This window comes from Epargyreus clarus, unplaced genomic scaffold (genome assembly GCF_041222505.1).
Source record: "Epargyreus clarus isolate Ecla_fem2 unplaced genomic scaffold, WU_Ecla_fem_2.2 ptg000019l, whole genome shotgun sequence".
Lineage (NCBI taxonomy): Eukaryota > Metazoa > Arthropoda > Insecta > Lepidoptera > Hesperiidae > Epargyreus > Epargyreus clarus.
The window spans coordinates 2,737,243-2,747,305 of NW_027332227.1; the positions used below are offsets into that span (position 1 = coordinate 2,737,243).

Genomic DNA, 10,063 nt, shown 5'->3' on the forward strand with positions numbered 1-10,063 from the left:
AGACGCCGGACAGACGCATTTATCTTGACGATGTCATTGTTTAGATTGTGACCAAAATATATACGTAACTTATTTGGAGATCATACTCGTATCACGAATTGGTATTTCATATTTTGTTTCAATTTTTAACACGGTTTTATTAGCTTGGGTTGTATGTACGTACATACATATGTATGTATGTATGAATATATGTAACTAAGTAATGGAATCTTTGAACCCGATTTCTGTCCACTTTGAACGTCAGTTTGAAAACATAAATAGAGCACCGCACGGCATCCCACCCATCAGTTTTCGAAAAATCCTTAATTGATTTCTAGATTGAAAATTATTTTCTACTTTTTAGTTGATTTTAACATAAAAGCGTGTTTTTTTAGTTTTTAAACTTTTTTATTTTATGTAATACCATAGATTAGTAAAGATACTTCGGCGCCTTGAAATTGAATGAAGCCACAAACGGCTTATTTTAGTAAGTTCTTTTTTTTAATTCTTGACAAATAAAAACTTTTTAGAGAAAATTACGAATAAATAACTAATACTACGTATTTTACGTAGCAAATAAATAATTATTTCAAATATTTTACGGACATTTTAGCACGGAGACGTGGCAAAACTTTTTTACGCAACTATTTCAATTCTCAAAACTGGGTACATTTTCTTGTTAGGAGTGAGTAATCTTTACTAATCCATGTGTAAATCTTAAATAATGCTTTGGTAAATTTACATGAATAAAGCTTCTAATGTATTTCTTGCAGTTCTTGATTTAAAACATCAATGTGAAAAGAAATACTATGCCAATCACATTATAATAATTTTTCTCTTAATATTTTACTACGGTTTAATAGATTAACTGAATTTTATTTAGAAAAGTTCATGTGTATGACAAAAAACATAAATTACTCGTGAAATATATTTGTATTAAATTTATTATTTTTTTCTGTAATTGTTACGAATATTTATATTTTTAGATGTACACAAAATGTACAATATATTAAAAATAATCTAAGAACTTTGTATTTTTGCGTGTATTTCGGCAGGAAAAGGTGGAAGCAATCTATTTGAACAACCCCTCAGACAGTCAAACCCCCGTGTCTGTAACATCGTTAGCTAATTAGGCTCTCCCATTAATTATAATGTACAAGTCGCACTGCCGCAAAGAGTGAAAGACGACAATAGTAACATAACCTACTATGTAACATAGTGATGATATTCTAAATTCTCCTTATCAACATTTTTAAGATTGTTTTCTTATGATTCACACCAAAATTAAGGTATCCACGAGCAATAGGTCAGAGACACTGAAGAAATATTTTTTTCTGCACCTAAAGGCAAATGTGTTAAGTATAAACCATTTTATTTCGTTATTAAAAACTACTAAGTTCTATTACCTCAAAAATCTTTAGAATTTTTAAATTTATACGCTTGTATTTATTAATCCTAATGTAATCATTCTTATGTTATAGTTTGTACGGCCGTAAAAACGAACGAAAGGAAAGTCGGCCGGACGAAAGCACGGACAGAAACACAAACGGACAAATGGAAAATGGACTAAAAACACAATTATTATTTTTACCCGACTGCCAAGGAAGGGTTATTACCCGACTGCCAAGGAAGGGTTATGTTTTTCGCGCGTATCTTGTATGTTTGTCTTTCTTTATTTGATCCGATCTAACAAACGGCTGGATGAATTTCTACAGTTAAGGTGTCATTATATTTGTCTCTATGACCCGAGTGTCCTTAGATAGGTGTTAGTAAAAAAAAGTCAAAATGGCGGATTTTTGGCGCGAAACAGTAACACATTTTAAAAAAAAAGTTAACCGAACCTATCGAGCAGGGTATCAAATGAAAGGAAATAAAACGGAGATTATAAAAACATATTTGTTTATATATAAAACAGCAAGGTGACTGACTGACAGACTAACTAAATGACTTTTTCATTTTTTAGAAAACGTAAAGCCTAAACCAAGGACCTTACAGTTCTGAAATTTTGCACATAGGTTCTCTATATAGCGTGAATAAGTACTAAGAAAGGCCTTTTGGAAAATCTACCCTAAAGAGGGTAAAATAGGAGAAAACAGTTTTTTTGAAATCCTTTAATTTTGAAGCAACTACTATAAAATTTTATATTTGGCTTTCTGGATAGGAACAAGGACGCACTTATTTATCCCCCTCCGAAAAATCAACCCCGTAAAGGGTAAAATAAGGGTTAAAAGTTAATTTGAACAATCGTCAATTTTGAAGCAAACACTATGAAATTTTGTATCAGGCTTGTTGGATAAAAATAATGACATTCTACCCCTAACGAGGTAAAATAATGACCAAAAGTTTGATTTACTGAAGTTATATATTTTATAGACCGTAAATGGTGGATTTTTTCGCGAAATAGTAACACATTTTAAAAAAAGTTAACCAAACCTATCGAGTAGCGTGTCAAAATAAAGGAATTTAAGAGGAGTTTACACATACATTATATAATTTATCTTATATATAAAATTCTCGTGTTAGTTACCGTACTCATCCGAAACGGCTTCACCGATTTTCACCAAATTTTATATACATATTCAGTAGATCTGAGAATCGGCCACTATCTATTTTTTTTACCCCTAAGTGATAAGGGTTGTTCACCCTTAACATTTTTTTATTTATATGGCAACACAACGTTTGCCGGGTCAGCTAGTAGGTACATATACAATCGTATATACACATCGAGATGACTGTCTGACTAAGTGAGTGAGTTGCTGTGCCAGAGATCAACGCAAAGGGAAACCGCTGAACTTAAGCGTGCTGGAATTTTACACATTGGTTCTTTATATAGTGTAAATTAGCACTAAGAGGATAAAATAGGATAAAATTGTTTGAACATCTTTTGTTTTTGAAGCAGACACCTACTATAAAACTTTGTATTTGGCTTTCTGGATAAAAATGATTAAATGCCTATTTCACTGCTTTTGGAAATTCTACTTCAACCTTTTTGGTGCAGTCGGGTTTTTGATTTTTTAAATTAATTACTTGTTTTAGGTGGTAGAACCCTTTGTGGTTCGACTCCGGCGGCACCACCACCACGCCTATTTGTGCCTAATAACAGCAGTGTTAGGCGCTGCTGTGTTCCGGTTTGAAGGGTGTGGTAAGGGAGACAGACTTTTTCGGGGCATTCCAACTTAGTCCTCAGGGGTAGCGGCGCATCTGTGGTCGGCCTCAGGAATATCTAATCCTATCTGGGGTTGATTACAGATGTCCATGGGCGGCAGTAGCCACTTACCATCAGGTGGACTGTATGTTCGTCTGCTACTCCTATCTTATAAAAAAAACCGCACAGAAACACAAACTGACAAATGGAAAATGAACTAAAAACACAATTTCGCTTGGATACTTACCCCACATTAAGTATTCCATTGTGAGCCGTATCCATTACAAAAAATCCGGCACTGGGCTAAGCTTTATATAATTTCTTTCTGAAACTTTACCAGCGGAGAAACGTTTTCAGTTTGTGAAACCTTTTATTGAATAGTTGCAAAGGTTCCCTTTTCGAAAAAATCTAGCATCATACTTTGTCCCTTTTACTGAACCTTCACACCTGTGAATGAGTTGGCTGGTTTTATTCAATGGATCTCTGGATCCCTTACGTAGGGCCGTACCTTGAGCACGCATAATAGGCTTACAATTTTGGTCTTAGGCAAAAATTGAAATATGAACTTGTTTAGGTGAAGGTATAATAAGGGTGTACGTACACCTTTCAATGAGATTGAACCAGCAAACGAGCTTAAGATTACCTAATGAAAAGTGGTCAGGTGCTGTTCATGAACATCTGTAATCAACTCAGAATAAGATTTCTGATAGGTTGAAATCCTTTTTTGTAAGCGTAGCAGACGAGCATGCAGTCCACCTGATGATAAGTGGCTACTGCCATCCGTTGACATCTATATCCTTAGTATTAGTTGTTACGTTCTTACAAAAATGACTATTTTTGTTTTTGTTTACGTATCTACCATACTATTCCAATCAGTTTTGATACAATCCGCTAGGACCGCTGATTGGAAATGTATGGGCAAATACGTAAACAAACACCAAAACAGTCATTTTTGTAAAAACTCATACAAAGGGTACTGTAATCAACCCCAGACAGTATTAGATTCCTACCTGAGGTCGGCCACAGGTGTGCCACTACCTCTGAGAACTAAGCTGGAACGCCTCGGAAAAGTATTTCTCCGTACCACAACGTAATTAGAATACAGTAGTGCTGTTGTGAGGGAGAAACAGGTGTGACAATGGATTGCCGTAGTCGAATTAAGATTAATCGTTACCTGTCTCAACGTCAGTGTCAGTTGACGAGATGCAGAGGGTTCCGGGTTTAATCCCGGGTCGGACAGATAACTGAACTGAATAACTGAGTGATTAATTTAGATAACTGTTTTCGATCCGGGCATAGTATTACTATAATTATCTTTGCGTATTCATTCCACAAGGAAATGAGGGCCATAGATGAGTAGAGAAGATGATTTTTTTTAATTAATTTTCACAAACATCGGGAACTTAATAATTAATTAGATTGGCAAATATTGGTCGCCCGTATAATTGTTTAACGATTTTTTTACAGACGCGGTTTCATGTTTTAGTAGAAATTGTTACTTTCAAATATATGTAAAACCAAAATATAGATTCAATATGATGCAGATCATCACCTAGATAAATCAGACCCTAAAGATAGTAGAAATAGAACGGAATAGGTGTAACTATTAGTAATGTGAAGAAGTTCTTCTTTTTTTAAATATTTAACCTAACGATAAGGCTAAGACGGGCTACCTGATGGAAAGCAGTCACCGTCGCCTATGGATATTTGCAACACCAGAGGAGTCGCCAGTGCGTCGTCGGCTTTGAAGGAGAGTTTTTTTTACACCCCTCTTGAAGAGCCCCATGTCATAGACCTGAGGGAATACATCAGGAGGAAGTTCATTCCACATTTTGCACGTACGCGGCAAATCTTGTTTCCTTGAAGGGTACGTATGCAGACTGACTTACATATAAGATCAGACTTAGTCCTTGAGAGTGCAAACGGATTTTTGATCAACTTCTGGTAGAACCCCTGTTCTGTATGGAGTTGTTTTCAGATGTCCATGGGCGGCAGTGACTACGCACCATCAGGCGGACTGCATTTTTATTTGCTACTAGTTGACACGGCATACTTTGTACCGCCTCAAAATCTATTTATCAAATTTATTTCATATAAAATATAGCCTATGTTACTCGTGGATAATGTAGCTTTCGAATGGTGAAAGAATTTTTAAAATCGGTCCAGTAGTTTTTGAGCCTATTCATTACAATCGAATAAACAAACAAAGTCTTCCTCTTTATAATATTATATTAGTATAGATTTCAATCATAAAAAGACAAAGACAATCTATAATCAACATAACTTATTAATAAAACAAAACGTTTGAATTTTTTCCATAGGTGAGATAGATGTGACTATCATCAGATGGCTGCATGCTCATTCATTACTTCAATCATAAAAAGACAAAGATGTAATCAATAAATAATCAACATAATTTATTGATAAAACAAAGGTTTCAGTAATTCTTTCCTCAACTTTTTTTCTATTACAAGGAAGATACCTACATCATATTACACATCTGGATCGTAATTAGATATTATGCGGTTAGCTGGTATAATAGCATTATATATTTACTACAATAACATATGTGTGATTAATAGCCACACAAAGGACTATGTACGGCAGTATATAATCGATGTATTCGCTTCATGTGTTGCTAAGTTTCGTTGTTTCTTGTTATGTAGTTAGTTATATGGATACGCCCTTAAAGGTGGTAGAACTCTGTGGTTCGACTCCGGCGGCACCACCACCACACCTATTTGAGCCTAATAACAGCAGTATTAACCGCTGCTGTGTTCTGGTTTGAAGGTTGTGGTAAGGGAGACATACTTTTCGAGGTGAACTTACTCCTCAGTAGCAGCGCATCTGTGGCCGAACTAAGATAGGAATCTAATCTTATCTGGTGTTGATTACAAATGTCCATGAGCGGCAGTAGGCATTTAACATCAGGTGGACTGCATGGTCGTCTGCTACTGTAATATTATATAAAAAACACAATATTTTTATAACTAACAACCCTCAGTCATCTGGCCTTCTCGCTACGCTATTATTGCTTGACTTGACCTTTTGCTCTTGTTGATATGAAAATATTATTTATTACAAATAGATTTCTTGTTATTTGTATCGTCTGCGAAGGGTATTATATGTAAATTTAATTATGTAGAATCGCCGGGTTACTGACTTGATTTGGGTTTTTTTGTGGCTAATACCTACTATAAAAGCAAGGAAATAAATAAGGAATAGACTTCCAATCTTTATAGAAAATATTAAAACAATTATTACAAACAATTATACATCTCTTCCTTTGTTCATACCATTTAATTTGAGTACTTATTATTCTCTACTCAAACTCTACATAAAATAATAAATGATACGACTATGTGTATTACGTGTAAAACACATTTTCATGATAATCACATTTTAAATGAAGAATAAATAGGTATTACGAAAAATAACTTTACTTACTCTACCAACATTTTTCAGTCACTGCAAAAATTCCCCCATGAACCTATTATAAACGACATTAGAAACTTTAAGTACTATGAAGTCCAATGGGAAGAATACAAAAGTGGAACATCAGATCCCCATACATTCAAACTAGGACTTCCTGTGCGTCCCGGTCTAGTTCCGGCAATTACAATGGGACACCATACAACAACATAAATAACCCATAACACTTACTGGCCAATCGAACCCAGTACCCTTCAATAGCGACAGAAAGTTCATCGACAGTGATAAGTGAAAATTGTACTTACATGTTCCGGAGTAAAGGGTCAACCACACAACACTCACTCCCGATCGCGTAAGTTCTGATATCGCAAGACACGTCCGCACGTGACGGCGTCCCGTGGGCAACTGATACGCGAGCTTGGCTACAGTGCTCCGAGGAGTACTGTGACGACAAAAATCGGGATGGGAGTTTTATGTTCCTTTTTTAAATTGAACATAAAGCACGTTGTTATTGTGACGAATGTCGTAAAGTGCCATGTTTTTTTAATTGCAAAAATCTACCCCTTGAAACACCCCAATTTATTCAGAAATTAAATTATTTACGTCTGTATCTGGGTCACAGAAATACATGTGAGTATAACCCGCGCCAAACTGCTATTCCGCTCTGAAGTTGTTGCGAGCAGGTGTAGTCATACAATTTGCTATGGCGACGCGATTCATTTCTATATTCAGAGCGGACTAGCAGTTTGTCGCGTACTATACCTTACAATTTAATCGGTTCAATAGATTCGAAGCAACATGGCTATGACAGACGGGGAGACAGACACACAAGTGAGCTTCCGTTTTTTTTAATTAACATTCGTAACCCAAAAAAAACATTCCAAGCTGTTTTGAGCAGCTTGAATGCTGTTACAAAATACCTTAATTAAATAGACACAAATATCTAATTACCAAAATTAATCAATTTACGGAATCGTGAACCATTTTCAATACAAATCTAAAATAAGCCTGTGGAATGGCGTAACGATCAACTTCCCTCCTTTCAGAAATGTCACAGTTAATAAGAGTAGGTTGAGTAAAACGTGGGTGTAAATGACGATAAATTTTATTGATTTCAATTTTCACTTAGGTTCAAGTCTATCCTAGGTATAATTGTATAATTACATCGTACAAGTTTTCACATATTAAACAATAGACAATTCCCTGTAAATACCATATTTAACGTAGTATTTGAAATAATTAAGTACTTTGTTAAGTTAATGATTATATGTAGATAATCATTAACTTCACCCCAATGACTTTCTTTCAATCACCCCATATGACTTTGTAAAGCAAATTTTGTTTGATTTAAAATTTTCATGAGAAGAAAGTAGACATTTAATTTTTTAATGATGTTTAAATTGTACGCATAAACTATTACGACAATCCTTCTAAATATACGACAAAAATTGTGCAGAATTATAGTGCGTAAACAATGTAACTGGAACAATGTAAATGCACCCTTACCATAAGTTTTTACGTTTTGACAAATATGACTGTTTTGGTATTTGTTTACGTATAATTTCCAATCAGCGCCCCTAGCGGATTGTATCAGAGCTGTAGTGTCAGTAACGTAACATTAAATGTCTAAATTGACAAAATGGCGCTTTATGTTTTGTGTCTCTTTTTTGCAAACATGTGAGGCAGACAGAAAGACTTGAGCACTTAGTTATTGTTACGTTTACTTAGTCTACTGAAGCAAACGGAACAGAATATTAGATTGAGTAAACGTAACGTAAAATTGTGGGATGTTTTGAAAACTCATGGTAAGAGTACTGGAACGTGACGTCACACAGGAAGGATCATTCAAACTTATGATCCCATTATATAACTAATCATTGCCTCTTTCCTCTTAAAATAAAAGAGTGACAATAGAATATTCCTCTAATTGTAACACTATTAATTTTCTACACGACTGTACCGGCCTTTATTTAAGCGCTTGTCAAAACTGTGCACAACAAGCCATTCATTATTATGTTAAAGTTTATCTCGTTTTGTAAACATGTCTTAATTACTGTCAGATGATATTCCGTTACATGGAAACAGCTAATTGATACTGCGCTATTGTTCAAGTGATCATAATTAGTATAGAAATAGGAATATGTCTAATTGGACTGACGAACTCATATTACCCAATATGATTTTTATTTGACATTTACTATTTGAGCGATAGTATATAAACGTAGGTATTATAATGGTATTTAGTGACCCATCTCTGTAGTAAGCACATAAGAGCTTTCACAACAGATTTTAAGGAGAGTTAGGTATCTACGTAATTACATTTACTAAAGACATAGAAGGTGGTAGAAACCTTTGTGGTTCGTCTCCGGTGGCACCACCGTCACACCTATTTCAGCCTAATAACGGCAGTGTTAAATACTGCTGTGTTCACGTTTGAAGGGTGCGGTAAGGGAGACATACTTTTCCGAGGCGATCCAGCTTAGTCCTTTAGGGGTAGTGGCGCATCTGTGGCCGACCTCAGCAATCCAATCTTAATAGGGGTTGATTACAGATGTCAATGAGCGGCATTAGTCACTTATCTTTAGGTGGACTGCATCGGTGCCCGTTTTATTTTCTATATTATCATAAAAAGAATTTACTTTACTATCTGTTACCTAAAGTGCCTAAGCCTTATACCTAATCCAATTACTCATTTTAATGAAATCTTCGGACGTCATTAATGAAGCTCTTTGTTTGCTCGATTGTATTAAGCATGGAGATTCTATGAATCATACGTGTTTACAACAAAAATATGTAATCCAATTGTTAACGTGGTTTTTAAAATTTACATCATTAGCCTTCAGCACGCCGCTCTGTAACTGTAATCGAAATTGCTTAAATTACTTGCAAATGATGTACATAAAAGCTGTTGTTATCTACAAAAACAAAGTAGTCATTCTTTATATCGAAATGATTACAATGTTATGCGCTAGTAATTTGTTTCACTACTTAGGTTCCTACCGACTAAAATACTTAGGGTTCCCAGGTAGAAATTAAAAAGATCGGGGGTAAATGCGAGTAGAGCCGAGCGTGAATGGTCATTGGAAATATTGTCGTGTGTACCTGATCTGTTATTATATAAATAATGATAATTATAGAGTACCTAATGATAAACATGAATTAATTATAGTATAGTGGTGATAATTATAATCGTTGTGGTAGTATTGCAAGTAAGTATTATCTGATTTTAATTGACCTCCCTCAGCACGTGTTATGTCATGTCCTTTTTAGTGAATCGTGAGTTATTTTGATTATTTGAAGGTGGTAGAACCCTTTGTGGTTCGACTCCGGCGGCACCACCGCCACACCTTCTACCTAATAACAGCAGTGTTAGGCGCTGCTGTGTTCCGGTTTGAAGGGTGCGGTGAGGGAAACAGACTTTTCCGAGGCGTTCCAGCTTAGTCCTCAGGGGTAGCGGGGCATCTGTGGCCGACCTCAGGTAGGAATATCTAATGCTATCTGGGGTTG

The 10,063-nt window shown here is 35.3% G+C and overlaps 1 protein-coding gene across 1 annotated transcript in view; it reads right to left on the reverse strand.

Moving 5' to 3' along the window:
* Positions 1–6,980, reverse strand: part of tok (tolloid-like protein 1 tolkin) — a 111,865-nt gene extending 104,885 nt beyond the window's left edge. The window contains exon 1 of the mRNA XM_073083377.1: positions 6,862–6,980. The gene's annotated coding sequence lies outside the window, so the exon portion shown is untranslated. The remainder of the gene's footprint in view (positions 1–6,861) is intronic.
* Between the last annotated feature and the right edge of the window lie 3,083 nt (positions 6,981–10,063).